The sequence below is a fragment of the Ambystoma mexicanum genome, chromosome 2q (genome assembly GCF_040938575.1).
Source record: "Ambystoma mexicanum isolate Mex_15411 chromosome 2q, UKY_AmexF1_1, whole genome shotgun sequence".
NCBI classification, from domain to species: domain Eukaryota; kingdom Metazoa; phylum Chordata; class Amphibia; order Caudata; family Ambystomatidae; genus Ambystoma; species Ambystoma mexicanum.
The window spans coordinates 1,148,474,706-1,148,491,080 of NC_090924.1; the positions used below are offsets into that span (position 1 = coordinate 1,148,474,706).

At 44.0% G+C, this 16,375-nt stretch overlaps 1 protein-coding gene across 9 annotated transcripts in view; it reads right to left on the reverse strand.

Moving 5' to 3' along the window:
- The window catches only part of C1GALT1 (core 1 synthase, glycoprotein-N-acetylgalactosamine 3-beta-galactosyltransferase 1), a 303,461-nt gene that overhangs the window by 269,232 nt on the left and 17,854 nt on the right, over nucleotides 1-16,375 (reverse strand). For 5 of the 9 annotated variants that reach the window (XM_069648533.1, XM_069648536.1, XM_069648534.1 and 2 more), the window contains one exon: nucleotides 11,296-11,403. The exons of the other annotated variants lie outside the window; for them this stretch is intronic. The gene's annotated coding sequence lies outside the window, so the exon portion shown is untranslated. The remainder of the gene's footprint in view (nucleotides 1-11,295; nucleotides 11,404-16,375) is intronic. 9 annotated transcript variants of the gene reach the window in all.

Sequence of the window (16,375 nt, forward strand, 5' to 3'; positions counted from 1 at the left end):
ACGTTTGGCCGCTGGTACCCCTTCTCTGTCCTCTCCTCCAGGGTGTTGTGTGCAAGTGAGGTTTGGCCCCGCTGGTGGCATGAATTTACCAGCTTGGAGAGCTGAGATTCTTTCGGGGCTGCTTGCGGGCTCCTGGAGTGGGCATGCGGGTGATGTTAGTGTAGGGGGCTGCCACTCTGTGCGCCTCGGTATTAGAGTTTGATCGGGGCTTGGGCTGTATTAGGGCCTTCATGTGATTCCCTGTCCCCGCTGTGCCGTAGACTGTGTTGCTCTCCGGATACAGCCTATGGACGGTGGGCATGAGCTGCAGCCTGCGTTCTCCTGCCGCCAGCTTCGGTCCCCCTTGCAGGCTCGGTGTTCCGGCACAGGTATTACGATATGGCCCTCACGTGCAGCTTGGCGGGGGCGTACGCCACTGGTGAGCAGCCTTCTGTGACGCCTCTCCGACCCGGGGGCTGTTGTCTGCCGGTCTCGTCTGGCCACTCCGGTCTGGGTCAGGGGTACCTCCGGTCCAACGTGCCATTTTTCTAGCAGGGCCAGCCATGGTGCCGCAGCGGTCTGATGTTCAGCTGCTTATTTCTCTGCCTCCTCTGCACCGATCATCTCCAGACTTCCCGTATTTGCTGTCGCTCTGTTCCACGAGACTCTCCTTAAAGCGATTATATGCGTTTTATGGAGCTGAGAGCCATTGCGTTCGTCTCCGCCCGCAGGAGCTCTCTCAAGTTGCTGCCATCTTGTTCGGGCTCTCTAGTGCCCCCCTGGACGTTGTGCATTTGATGACTTTCATAGTGACCAGTATGGGGGAAAGGCTTAGTTGCCCCACCTGATGTTAGAGACCCTATCACTCTTAGACGAGTATGGAACGTATACCTAGATGTTCCCTTAGACCCAATCACTTTCTCAATGGGATTTTGTAGTTTGCCACGTAGATTGAGGTCAGCAATGACAGGTTTTTACTACACAATTCATGTTTTTTATGAAATGTTTGAGTGTTTGAGATCATGCTGTGAGACATCCGTTGTACTCCTGGTTTTAGATAATTGACATTAATACAGTTGAACTTTGCCAATTTAGCCTGATTATTGATGTTGGAGTATCTTCTGCATCCCCATCCATCTCAAAGTATTGCTACCTCGTCTTAAAGGGGTGGGTCGATAATCCTGGTTCATGTGGTAGCAGAGAGAGGAAGGTTAAGAACGGTTGACATAGTAAGCTTTGGGGTCCGCCATTTAGCTGAAAGGACATGACGTTCCCTATAGATAGCGGAAACTAGCTTATAGAATCTTTCAAGTATGTGGGACGGGTCCCTCTGTTTCAACGGAATCCCCTTCCGATTTCTACAGGAAGCTGAGCAGACAGAAGGCTGAAGCAGCTGGTTGAGGAGGAGACGATCCTGAGAGTTGGAAATCAAAATCGCGAATGGTGAGTAGAACTGAGTGAGGTGGCAAATTGTGAATGGGCAGCTGTTACGCTCACCTGGTTCCCACAGAGGCGTCGATCGGACCCGGACAGCTGCGGTCTCCATCAACGTGATGCGTAGTGCTGAGATGACTTCTGGACTGGCCAGCCTAATCTAGTCTGCTTGTTCTGCAAAAGTATTCTCCTGCAAGTGGAGAAAGGGATTTAGCCACCCGTGGACATGAGTGATATCTCCCTCCCACTGTTCTCGTTCTCCCTTCTTGTCACCTCCGATATCCCCTTTTAGGAACCTCACTTTATGTATTTAAATGATGAACTCTCCATCCTGCGTGGATTGCAGCGGGTGGCGTTTAATTCAGGACATGTGCCCAATTAAATCAGATTGTAGAGGCAGAGTTCCTCTAGTTCTTAATCCAGCGACTATCTTATGTAGTATCCCTGTTGATGCACGATATTTCACTGTGATGGACTTGAAAAATGCATTTTTCTTAATCCCATTGAATAAGGATTCTCAATATCGGATGTAATTTACGTTCAGACAGACCAAGTTAAAAAGCACGAGATTACTCCAGGGGTACTGCGAGTCTCCATCAATTTTCAATAGATTCCAGCAGTTGGACTTCAGCGATATTGATTTGGAAAGTATTGTGCTGTAATAAGTAGATGACATATTAGTCTGCAGCACCTCACAGGAAGAGTGCAGACGCGATACAGTTGAGCTAATGATTATTCTAGCAGAGAAAGGATATGAAATGGACAAAGAAACAGCAGTATTGCCAAGAAGAGGTGTTAGACATAGGTCAGTTCATTTTGCATGAAGGAAAGAAAGTTACACCTGAAAGGGCTGAGACTATTTTGAAAACAGCAAAGCCACACTGGAATAAAGCACATGCAAAGGTTTTTGGTACTATGCAATTATGTTCGAGCATGGGTATTCGAAAATAGTTCAAACAAAAGGCCCTTGTTACAGGCTCTGAAAAAGGCACAGGCAATTCAGGAAAAATTATCTGGACTACGAAAATGGAGTAAGAGTTTGACAAGTTGAAAAAAGCAAATTTGTACAGCTCCAGTCTTATGGATTCCCAATTATGCTGAGGAAGTATTTTTGCACACGAATGGCACAGTCATGACAGCAGTACTCACGCACAGAATCACAGAATCACATTGGGGTACAAGCCTCTAGCATACTACAGTGGGATTCTGGACCCAATAATGAGGGGTCACTTTCCTTGGGAACAATCTTTGACAGCCGCCGCATTCGCCATTGAGAAAGCTGCCAGCATAGTGGGTGTTCCATGATGATATTTGTTGAACATACTTTGTTTACAATTCTGGAAAAACCTAAGGGTACTTTTATGTCTCAAAGGGCTTCTGCCTATGAGGTGGTCTTATCAAATCCAGCGATTAAAATAGTCAGACGTAGACTAGTTAACTCTGCCATGTTTGTAGCAGAACCACTGGCAGAAAATAAACGTGCACATGATTGCTCGAACTATGAGGAATTCTACAATGAGATACAGAGGGGGGAAAGAAAATGCTTTAGCAGCTGAGGAAATTCATTTTATTGACGGTTCTTCGAGAATCAATCAGAATGATGGACATAGATATACAGGTGCTGCTGTGGTAAAGCACAGGGCCAATGGGGAGTTTGAAGTATTGATAAGTGCACGACTACCGTCTCACTTTTCAGCACAAGCTGCAGAATTTGTGGCACCGATTGTCGCGCTTTAGAAAAACACAGACCAGGAAGTAACGTTGTACATTGACTTTGCCTATGTAACATTGACAGTACATGCAGGGTTAGCACGCTGGAAAAGGAGGGGCTTCCTCCCAGCGGATTGCACTTTAGTGCAACATGCTGCCTTATTGGAGAGACCTATTAGAGGATTACAGCTCCAAGTAGCCATCGCGGTCATTAAGTGCGCAGCTCACACTAAGAGAACTGACTTTATCTCACGTGGAAATCAAGCCGCAGATGAGGAAGCCAAACAAATTGCATGTTCAGAAGTCATAATGAATTTTGATACATCTGATGTGGATGAAAGAATGGTGGTGATGAGTGTGAATGACAGTTTTAATAGTCTGTCTAGAACTCAACTGATAGAAATTCAAGGGGAAGCACTACAGGATGAAAAAGATCTGTGGACACAGAAGAGGGCATTATTTAACCCCTTCCAAAGCATTGTGGCGACAGGAAAGCACTGGTAAACCGGTGATGCCTGTAGCCTTATTAAGGGTCGCGTTGGAACAGCTGTACTACCCTGCGCATGTCACTAGAGAAAGCCTTGCAACAGCTATTGCAGAGGACTGGTTAATACTGAACATGCTAGAACACGTTGCATTTCATGTAGTAAACTGCATTGTATGTCAAATGTTTACTGCTGGGCACACGCTGCATACAGTTAGAGGAGTCATCCTGGGACCCAATGGTCGGCTTCAACATTTACACATCAACACATCAAAGTATTGCTACCTCTTCTTAAAGGGCTGGCTCGATAATCCCAGTTCAGCCAGTCGTTGAAGTAAGGGTAGATTGGGAGAACTGCCTATACAGGTGAGCAGCTAATACCGGCAGTACCTTCGTGAACAACCGTGGAGCTGAAGTAATGCCGAAGGGAAGAACCTTGAACTGATGGTGCAGGTCCTCTATCCTGAACCGTAGGTACTTTCTGTGCGCTGGCAGCATGGAAATATGAAAGTATGCATCTTTCATATCCAATGTTGCCATGTAATCCCCCTGCACCAACAGTGGGATTACTTCCTGCAATGTGGTCATTCTGAATGTTTGCGGATTGACATTTTTCGCTGGGTGCAGGTCTAACACAGGGCACATGGTGAGATCCTTTAAGGGTACAAGTAAGTACACTGAATAAATACCCTTGTTTAAATGGTGAATGAAGACAAATTCTACTGTGCCCTTTTCCAGAAGGATCTGCACCTCTTCAGCAGGATTTGCAGGTGTGCTGGTGATAGGCATCTGCTCTTTAATAATGAGGGTAGGCAGGTGGAACTTGATGCAATAATTGTGGGTGACTGTCTTGATTGTCCATGGGTCTGATGTGATCCCCCCTCCCTTTGGTGGATGGTATCGAGGTGGCCGGTGGAACTTGATGCAATAATTGTGGGTGACTGTCTTGATTGTCCATGGGTCTGATGTGATCCCCTCCCATGCGTGAATGAATGATTACAACCGTCCCCTGACCAGGGAGGCATGGGAGGGGACCCGGACTGGCGAGTCATTTTGATGTGGAGGCCGGGAAGCATCTTGGGGTGGAGTTTCTGCCTTTAACCATGCCTCTGCGCTGTCCCCTTTGCCGATACTGGCTGTTGCCAGATGAACCTTGTCCGGAGGACCATTGGGTGCCTCCAACGCCATAATTGTCCGTGGGGGGACTGACCTCAAAGGGAACGAGAGTTTGAACCTCCCCGCTGTTGGAAAGGTTTGGCTGTAATCTGGTTGAGCAATTTCAGCATCTCATGTTCTTTTTTAGCCGTCTCCAAGGCGTCATCGATAGCCTTACCAAATACGTTTGACTTCTCTACAGGTTTATCAGGGAGGCCAGAGTACCTGGCTTGAAACATGAATTCTTCAGCCAGGCATGTCTCTTGAGGAGAGTTCCTTGTGCCATAGTGCGTCCTGCAGTTTCAGCAGCATCTAGTGTATTCTTGAGAATATTATGGGTCACCTGCCTACCCTCAGATACGACCGCCAGCAGGCGTGATCGCGTGGGTTCAAGGACCTCTTGGAGGCCTTCTTGGAGCAGGCCCCATTGTACGTCGCTGTAACTAGCGGGAAGGGTCGTATTTTTCGTAATTCTGGTTGAATAGGCCGCAGATGCGGTAATGCGTTTGCCGAGAGCATATAGCTTTTTTGCAGTCCTTATCCGGGGTAGCCTTTACCGTGGACAGGGGCATCCCTGCCCTTTTTCTGGCAGTTGTAACCACCAGACAGTCGGTGTGGCATGTCCTTGAACATACATAGGGTCAGAAAGAGAGGGGCAAAATAGTTTCTCAACTCGAGGGTTCACAGCCCTTGTGAGGGAAGGAGAGAAAGAAGGAGCGAGGCATTTCTTTATGGAGTTGAGCAGAGGAATAGCTTGCCTAGCGGGAGGTTTTTCTTTGAGAATGTCATCAACGAAGTCCTGCACAGCCTCCTGTGCAGCAATCTGAATCTGTGGCTCTCTTTAGGATGGCATTAAATACCCTCTGCTCATCTATTGGCGATGACTGACTCTGTTGAGATGAAGAAGGCGCTTCTAGCAAAATAACATCTGGGTCTGAGGTATGAAGGGATGAGAGCAAAAGCCCTTGATCTGCTGGCTGATCTCGTTCCCAGTCTGGGCAATGGTCAGTTGTCTCCAGACCAAAAAGGATGGTCCTCATATGTTTCCGCTGGTTCTGAATACTCAAAAACCTCCTCCTGAGGGATTTGTGATTGAATTGGGAGCTTCTGCAGCTTTGGTGGAATGGGACAGGAGTCCTCCTCCTGCCTTGGTCTCTTGGGAGTAATGTATTTTTCTGAGCAGTCTATGAATTGGGACATCTTATCCATATATTTCTCAAACCTCTGCCTAATCCACAGGGATGGAGCAGAGGGGTCTGGACGAGGGAAATGCTGTTCGTTCAGAAGGGGGGGAGAAGAGATGTACCTGATGAAGCCCTAGAGAGGGTCTTGGGGCCTTCAGAGTACTCCTCTCGACAAGAGGGGGTACTCCTGGCCTGTTACGCTGCTGAAATTATAGCCGCGAGACTTTCACATATTTTCAGCGGCTGAATTCTGTGTTCGACGCACCTGAAGTCGTTGTCGCGATTGCCAACTCCGCCGAGGCCATAGGTGCGTGCGCGCCCTTGGATGACGGGTTGGTAGCTGTGTGCTTTTTTATGGGGATGCCCTTGGGAGAGCGAAGCCCAGTCTCATGCCGAGAAGACAGTTGCAGGGAGGGGACCGTACAGTGCGGTTTGGCAGGCACAACTAAGTTTTCGGCGGTCCTGTTGGCGCCTGATGCCTATTCGACGTGTCCGCTGGGAAGGTCTTGGAGGGTGTTGTGCGTTTTGCCTTGGGTCGTGTGTGTGTGTGTGTGTGTGTGTGCCCCTGTTGCCAGGGTGTGAACTCCCCATAACAGCAGACATCGATCAATGCACCATTTTCCAAGCAGTAGTGGATGTCTTCGGCATAGGAGTCCACGAAGTAGTCAACCATAGGTCGTGGGACAAAGAAGTAATTAATAAGCAATATCAACTCTTGCGATCTCAGCATAAGGGGACCAACTATTTGGGGGGGAAAAAAACAATCCGAGGGACCTCGACATGTGAGGGATTTTGGGTACACTACACGTCACTTAGGGATAGTGTTACAGTCACGCCCATGTCGACGTCCCCTTTCTATCCTCGAAAGAAAGATGCAATACAAAACTAGATGTTGGACTATATGCACAGCATGTGATTCTAAGCAGATTAACAACCATCAGAAAAAGATGTTATAAATACCCTATTAGAATTGTGTGCATTGAATTTGCTATGGGAGATTACCATGGAAAAATATATGAAGAATACATCATTTGTGTGTGCGGGGGACGTGAGAGTCCATAGATTGTGATACAAAATACAACAAAAAGTGTCCAATCTCGTGTCAGGGTTGTTATTCCTCCTCTGCACCCAAACAGTTGCTAATAATTTCTAAAGCTTTCAATACTTGGGTTGGTGTGCACTAACGGTTAGTTTTCAGTCATCCAGAACAATGCACTTCGAGCTGCCCTCAACGTTCCCAGGCGAGATCACATCTCTGCCGCAAGAAGAGCTGCTCACTGGCTCTGTATTCAATAACGTACACCTTTATAATGTGGTCCATCACCCACAGGTGCCTCTCAAAATCTGCTCCCACCTACCTCTCACAGAAATTCACAAAAGCCCAGTCTGAGAACAACCAGATCTGCTTATGCTCCCTGTCTCACCACACCAAGATTCAGATGAGCCAGAGACAGCGGCTCAAGCTTCCCGGTCCTTAACGGCAAAACTTTGGAATTCAAAGAATGAACATTCTTACTGATCCTCTGCAATAATTTGAAAACCTGGCTCTTTGCCTAAGAAACCTTACTAGCGCCTTCCTCCTTCTCATTCTGGTTATTGTCTATTCACAAGTGCAACATGTCCTGTAACTAGCGCCTTGATGCCCATGGGTTTAGAGTGCTTTACAAATGTAAAAAATAAACAACCTGTGCTTGGGTGGAAGACAAATAAGTGGGGTACAGTCTCATGAGTGAGCACAGAGAATAACTTACAAAAACAAGAACAGAGACTCCTGGTGAAATTTAAACAAGATCCTTAATAGAAGTGTGAAAATCACCCATATTCACTATTCAAGAATATCGTCCACTGTTGAGCCTTTTCAGTACTGGTTGATACTTAAAGAAGTATATAATTCCAACAATGGAAAGAAGACATGAAAGAGCAAGGAGCACTCTGGCAATGCGGAGCATGGGAAAGGTACTGATAGGAAGGCATGGTATCAATAGTAGACACAGACAATAGACAAGTTTCAAAAACCTGTATTTAAACTTTTGATTGGGCCAGTAGAGTTCCGAAACGGGTACCAACTCTAAAATTAGAGTAATAGCGACCATTGAACAATAACAAATACGCCCAAGTCAATCTGGTCTAAATAAAAAGGCTTATACTAACCTTCCCCTCCTTAAAATATAACAAATGTTTTAAGGGAATACGAAAATGAAAATAGTGTCTCAAAAGGAAATGTCAGAATGGCTTTAGCACTAACTTCTTTCCCCAGGTTCAACCACACGGTGGCTAGATAGTCTCTCAAAAAACAAAGGATGGCACAATTAGTTTTGCACACTTTGGCTCACTGGTACAATTTAACAGTTCAATTTTAGACTTTCAACTTCTGGTAGTTCAATCACTTCTTTATGCTTCGACCACCTTTTCATCAATACTCAGTTCACATATTGGCAATTTCTCACAGTTCCGACATGTCACGCTACTATGGTCAGGTGAAGTCAGGCAATTACTGACAATCACTTCCATTAAACTTCCCCACATTGATAAAAGGCAGAGCACGAGAGCCCACTGAACAAGGCAAAGCAAACGAAGGAACAGCAGTTACGAGTCGGCAGCTGAATGAGGGGAGAAAGATGGGAAAAGAAGAAGGGAAATACCCCGGACCTTTTCAGCAAGAAACCATTACTTTCACGAAAACTTTGAGGCAGAAAGCAGAAGGCCTGGAAACCAGACTGAAGAATTCTGCATTGTGTGTCGGAGATCCCGAAGGACCTCTCGCGTAACTGATCAAGGAGCGGAGGAGCAGCAGCCACCGTGGTATCGTCCTTGTCTCCAAGAACAAAGAAGCATCAGAGAGATCAATGGTGCAAGACCGGTCGGTGTTGTAGTCAAGGTTGCAGGCAGCAACATTATACAACAAGGGCTAGAACAAACATTGTTAAACGCGTGTGAACTTGAGAAGGAAAGATGCAATACTGTTAACAGAATGGTCCGGCACCGTGAATGTCGATCAAACGTCTCAGTAAGGTATGCCACCAAAAGAAACGAAAGTACAAGATTGATAAGAATATTGTATGAAGTGAATCGAAGTGGTCCTGCGACGGTTTAAGCAAAACCCATTGCACATTTGAAAGTCTTCAATTTTGGTATAAAGAGGATCTGAGCCCAAATGAGGGTGATCCAGCATCTGAGGGAGATCCAGGATCTGAGCCCAAATGACAGAGATCCAGGATCTCAGCCCGAACAAGGGAGACCAAGTGTGAACATTGTGATAAAAAGGGGGCCGGAAGGAGGGAGACCTGGATGAACATTAGAAGCAAGAACTTGTACATGTGAAAAATCCTAATAGGAATGGAACTTTGAGATTTGTTTGTAAGAGACCGTTATTGGAAAAGAGGCTTTGGCAGAAGGCCCCGATGTCTATGTTTCGAATCGTGGCCGAGAAGCCAGAGTGTGCGCGAAGCTCGAACGTACCGCCTTGCCCACTGCTGAAAACATGTGGAAGGGAAGCCAACGGCTCAACCTCCTGACATATTATTTCATGAACACTTTTCTTTGTTGCATACATTCTTGTCCCACTCCCTTTTATATTTAGAACGATTAGCAATTGGTTTATTAGTATAAATCCTTTTATTTTGACAGAGACTCAACTAGGTCTGCATTATTATTATTTGATGGTCGTAGGTTGCTCCCATCCTTAGATTTAGGTTAGATAGGCGTTCAACCAACCCACTGAAGTTCAATAAACACCCTTGAACTGTGATCACTTGTGTCGGTCTTCACTGTTTGAAACCATGCCTTCCTTACACTCGGACCACATACACAGAATTAAACTATAACACCAAGTGAATGAGAGAGACACTGTCTGAACTCATTTATATGCAAACAGCCGTTGAGCTGTAAAGGAGAGCTCCGCAGACCAGCTGCTTCTGAGACTATGATCATTTTCTGGTTTGATGCTGAGGGAAAGACCATGGTTTATACTGAAATATAAATGTATACCTTAAAACTTGTAGACTGAACCAAAGAAGAACCCATCAATGATCAGGTCGAATCTGACCTTAAGCTGTTTAAACAATCTATTTATTTAAAAAGGTATCCAACTAATTCCTCAACAGACGCACTAGAAAGGTCACAGACTTTAGATAGTGGGATGTAAGGGGATAAAAGGTCAATTTTGACATCACTTCAGACTGGGTCAAAACATTTAATTACCAGGCATGAACATAAAAAATGTCGATTCACACAACATGAACATCTAATTTCAGATTTACCATGCCATGAACAATGCTTACTGAGGGGAAAATATATGGAGCAAAACAATAGCATGCCTTAAAAACAGCACTTGCTTAATTTATAACCTCTTACTGAAAGTAGAGAATTTTCTTAGAACTGTGGATAGGTGCCGTATGAACCGATTAGGTCTTCTCTTATCCGTTGTTGGGGAATACGACAGGAGAACACTCATCTCCAAATTCCACATTTTCTGCACCCTGTCAAGGTTACCGACACCTACTCTATTCCATGAAATGATGCTCCATTTTACTCAACAAACCTGAACTATTCCATGTGAAAAGATCAATAAAGTCAATGGCTCAAACTGAGGGGAGCATTTTGTTTAATGGAATGGGATAAAAAGGATATTCTGAACATTTAAATTGTGATTCATTACAAAGAACATATACCAGCTTTAAAGTTTGCCTTCTCAAAAATAAAGTGTGAAGAAAAGAAAAAGCATCAAAAATAAAGTGTGAAGAAAAGAAAGAGCATCTGGTGCAACTGTGATTGAAAAATGAATCACTGTCTCATTACACAAAAAACTTGAGCGAGTATGATTGTTGACCATTTTAGGCGGGCTCGTAGAAAACATATCATTATACAGTATATTTTTCCTTTCTATAGCTACCTAAAAGCCATTGTAATGAACTTGACATTTGTGTGTGCCCAGGTAGTTAAAGAGGGTCAAGAAGAAGGCTGATGAAAAGGTGCATCAATAAAACTGTGTGCAACTACTATCAGCCAGTGGCTCTGCTTGTCCCAGAAAAAATAATAAAATGATTTAATGAAAAGAATTTAAAAGGCGATCAGCATCCGGGGTAGTGCACAGAATGTTCTTAAGAAGATGCAGAACAAATAACTCAATGGAGAAAGAAATATATTGACAAAGAAAGTAATGAACAGAATTCTGGACCAGTGGTTTATGCATCTCAGCGGAGAGCCAATGGAGGGAAACAAATATGGTTCCAAAGGGATTTCATCATTAAAACGAATGCTCATAAGAGTCAAAAGAAAAAAGAAAAACAAAAAAAGAAGGAACGTACTGACACCTTTCTGTTTAAAACCAATAAAAATCACACTACTTACCATAGCAAACGCACCCATCTGCATTACTTGCTGGAACCAATACCTTTGCTGGAATATGACATTTTATGAAATATCGGAAAAATATCCTGCATTAAAATGGTCCACTACCTAAAAAGTAAATACAGAGACAATATATTAATACCTTAATAAAACAAAAACAAACTAAAAAGGGAAAAATACAAGGTACTATTCTGGATTAAAAAAAGGCTCTCTGTGCTATTTCGGACAGATGAGTGGGTGTGGGGGCTTCCAAAGAGTAGCCTGATGTGAAAAGAAATGGAAGTCTGGTGCAAAATCATTCTAAGCTTAGGAGGAAGTTAGAGCATATGTTATACAAAGCAAACAGCATGACCGATAGCTACAAAATCTATGGACACTCTCTGACGGAAGTTAAGGGATAAGTAAAAGAGCTGGCCGAAAGACTGGATGCTACTGAGCATGGCCTTGTTGAGATGTCGGATGAGGTACGGCAGAATAGTGAACTATAAAAACAGCTGGCTAGAGTCTCACATAACCTAGCTAAAGGTAGAGGACTTGGAGAACCGCTCAAGGATATCTAACATCTGAGTGAAAGATAGCAAGACAATATTGGAACCAGTTTTGAAGTGTACCATCAGCAATGTTTTGGAAATTTACTGACGGATGTACAGCTGGAATCGACTGTATCCAAGGAGAAGAGAAGCGGGTGCTAGACCCAGAGACGTTTTGGTTGCCTTAACTTCATAATGATTAAAAGAAAATATTGTGCAGGCAGCAAGAACAGAAGGGAATATCACAGTGAATGGGACATAGGTTCAACTGTATCAAGATTTGGCACTAGTAACACTGCAAAAGCGAAGGGATATGGGTCAAGTGACACGCGCTTTAATCACCAAACAGATTCCATATAAGTGGACGTTTCCATTTGGGTTGCTTTTTACCCTGGAGGGAGTACAACATCGCATAACATCATGTGCGGAAGGTCTGGCACTGCTGAACATGGAGGAAAAAGAGGGGGCATGGAGAGAGACAAACAAGGCCCTCCTCCCAGCCTGGGATGCAACAGCGGGACTGGTATGTGTGGTGCAAGGGAAGAGGGGTGCTCGAGGGGTCAAACTGAAAGGTCCACTGCGGCGAGGGCAAGGGAGAGAAGCGGAGGGGTGTGGGGAAGGTATCTCTTAGAAGGGAAGAGTTGCATGAAAATAGAAAGGGAGGTGGGGAAATAACTTGGGGCTGGATATTGGGCTTTGCCAGGAGTGGAAAACTAGTGGATGATGTCTTGGAATCTAAGGGGGGGTGTTAGGATACTTCCCAGAGGGGGTGACCTCAGGTAATTTTCTGGGCCCAAGCTTTGGGGATGTTCCCTGAGGGTATCATAGGATCTTAGGCCTGGTCCTGGGATAGTTTGTTGGTGGGGGGGGGGAGCTGGTTGGGGATGGCAGAGCTAAGGGGGCAGAGGAAGTAAGAAAATGGCAACTACTAAAGCAGGGGAATAATCCAATCATGGTAATTAATAATTTATTTCTGCTTTGTGTTCAAGGTTATATCTTATAATGTTAGGGGATTAAATTCCCCTGTAAAGTGAAAAAAGGTGGCAGTCTTAATAAAAAAGGAAAAGGTGGATGTCGTCATGTTACAGGACAGGGAGAAAGATAGAGTCATAAGCTACCCCTATTTCACTGTGTTAACTGCGGTAGGTTTTCAAAAGGCAGGAAGCTAGTTTGTAAATGCTAGCTATCGAAAGCCACAAAAAAAGAATATATATAGGAATGGAAAGAAATTTTGGTTTATTCAGACATACATATATAATATAGAGTTCATAGTAAAGAAAACAGTTTGAAATGAAAGATCACATGCAAGCTTTGTTTGGCTTGTAACAAAAAAAAAAACACACAAAATGGAAATAGTTATAAAAACAAAAAACTGTTGTTACATCACAGTTTGGTAGGTGAGGGTTAGTAACATATATTGTGGATTTCAAATACTACAATCAGATTGGTAGTATGTCATCGTGGTCGACACATTGTTATAGGCGTTTCTGGTTCGGGGGGTTATTCAACCTTCACTGAGTGGATAATGTTCACAGATGAAGGGTCCGAACTTTCATCAGGACGTTGTTGGGAACGCCTATTGGGAGGGAGGGAGAGGAGAGTATGTCAAGAGGAAAAAGTGTGACCACACGGAGGGATCCGTATGAAAAGAGTGCTGCACTATAGGAAACCTACCCATGTTCTGTCAACGGTTGAACTGAATTCGGGGAGACAAATAGATTGGTCTGGTGTCCGTGGAGGTAATCTAAAATAGGAAAAAGGTGGCAATGAATGCGCCTGGATGGTATGAAGGATCATACATAATGGATCAAATAACGAGAGTATGGCATACCTTAGTTGATGGTATGTGATCCAAATTAGAAATATTTTTTGGAAAGTTTTTTTCGAATTGTTTTTTCACACAGGTACAATTTCCGTGTACTTGGAGGCTTTTTCAGGTTAGAAACATAGCCTATCCCACTGTGTAGGAAGGAAAGGGATATAGTTTACTGGTTGAAATTGTGTTTTTATCTGGTGCTTAAAAACGATTAAGAGAGAAATGTCCTTATTGTTTAAAAAGCAGAACCACGGATGGTTGAGCTAAGTGTTGACCGCATGCAAGGTGTCTATGGTGATTATTAAGGCAGTGAATTACTGCGTGCCTGAGCGGGCTAGAAAGGGTGGTATAGTGTTAAATTACGATTTACGTGGCCATTGTCAATATAAGACCGGAATTTAATGGTGCAGAACCTGAAGATGTCCAGTAAAGCATGAGGAAAAATCACGCCTGTACTGTCTATTGTTGGTTGTGCGTTATTGTGGTAGTAGTTAGGGCTAGGTCCTGCCATCCGATTAGTTATGTGCTCGCGGTGCGGCGGTGGTTTGGGCTAAAGTGTGCCAAACAAGAGGATAGATTTTGGTTTAAGCGCAATAATCACGGTTCTGTATTAGCGATAGACGGCCTAGTGATTAACAATAACAAAGTGATTGACGGGTCATGGCGGGCTCGATTTCTTACCTGAAAAAGGAGCGTGAGGCGGATGAGCGTCTGTCTTGCGAGTCCAGAAACCAAATGATTACTTTTGGGAGCGGCGCGTAGTGTAAATACAATTACGGCCGGTGTGGCGCATGCGTAATGGTGGCATTACTGTGGACGTTATGTTTGGAAAAAAGGGGGCGCGCATGCGTCATGGGTTGATTAGCACGCATGTGCGAGGATAAGGACACTAATAGTTGTTAGTGTAGAAAGAGATTGACAGCCGTGATGGTAAACCAGGGTTGACTTCATGTAATGATGTAGTCTAACTGAATGACATGGACATTCTTTAGGAGCAAAAAACAGTTATTTCGACAGATTATTCTGGTTGAACAAACATTTGAGAGAGTGGTACAGGCTTAGATTTTGTCATGCAGAAAAGGCGGCAAGAAAAAATCTTTGTTCAAGGTACATGATTAAAGCATTGCAGTTTGAATGGACAAAAAACATGTTCTTTCATGACTCATAATTTCTCATAATTTGTAGAAAGGGTATTCAGGGTGGCCTGTTGTTGAAAAACTTCACAAGGCATATTGTAAGAGACATATGACATGTAGCGCTAGAAATAGGGATTTACTTAAAGAATAGATTCCATTCAATGGCTATATTAAGGCCCTGTTTGACAGAATCGAGGCGGAAAATCCATTTCTGCTCTAGCTTTCGAAGTGAGAGGTCTCTATCTCCACCTCTGAATGGGTTTCTGGCTATTTCTAGAACAAACCAGAAAATGTCATTGTGGGTGTGGTGTTTCTCTTGGAAGTGTGCCACCATTGGTTTGTCTGGAACAGCATTTTTGATGCAGGAGCGATGCTCACAAATGCGTTGTCTGACTTCTCGCTTACATTTGCCGATGTATAACAAATGGCAGAGCCATTGAATAGCGTATACTGTCCATTTGCTTTTACAGTTGGTGAAGGACTCAAAATTCCAATTTTTTCCGTTTAGATCAATGGATTTCATGTTTTTTGTCAGAGAACAAACTGAGCATGAGCCGCATTTGAAATGTCCTTTGACGGCAGGTAGATTCCACAGGGTGAGTTGTTCTTTTAGCTTGGTGGGTTCCGTATAGGTGTTTACCAAACGATCTTTGAGATTTCTGCTCCATTTGAATGCGAAACAGGGTTTGGTAGGTTTAAAAGAATCTGTTTGGAGAATGTTCCAATGTTTAAGTATGGTTTTCTTTATTTGATTGCTGAGTGGTGAAAAGGTGGTAACACAGGTGATTTTGTCCTTGCAAGGCTCTCGTGGGGCAGGTTCAAGGCATGATTCTCTGCTTCTGTTTTTTGCTTGTTTTCTGGCTTGACGGATCGTGTGATTAGGGTAGACTCTTTCTTTAAGTCTTGTGGTAAGTTCTCTGCTAGTTGATTCGAAGTCTTCTTCTTTTGTGCAGTTACGCCTTAGGCGCAGAAATTGGCCAAATGGGAGGTTTTCTTTGAGATAAGGAGACTAGGAGGGTGGACAACAACAGGCCACTTACCTCCTGCCACCCGTCTGAATACCCTTTCTACAAATTATGAGAAATTATGAGTCATGAAAGAACGTGTTTTTTGTCCATTCAAACTGCAATGCTTTAATCATGTACCTTGAACAAAGATTTTTTTCTTGCCTTTTTTCTGCATGACGAAATCTAACCTGTTTATGTAACATATACCACTCTCTCAAATGTATGTTCAACCAGAATAATCTGTTGAAATAACTATGTTTTTTGCTCCTAAAGAATGTCCATGTCATTCAGTTAGACTAACATCAATACATGAAGTCAACCCTGGTTTGCCATCACGGCTGTCAATCGCTTTCTACACTAACAACTATTAGTGTCCTTATCCTCGCACATGCGTGCTAATCAACCCATGACCACGCGCGCCCCCTTTTTTCCAAACATAGCGTCCACAGTAATGCCGCCATTACACATGCGCCACACCGTCCGTAATTGTATTTACACTACGCGCCGCTCCCAAAAGTAATCATTTGGTTTCCGGACTTGCAAGGCAGACACTTATCCGCCTCACGCTCCTTTTTCCAGGTAGGAAATCGA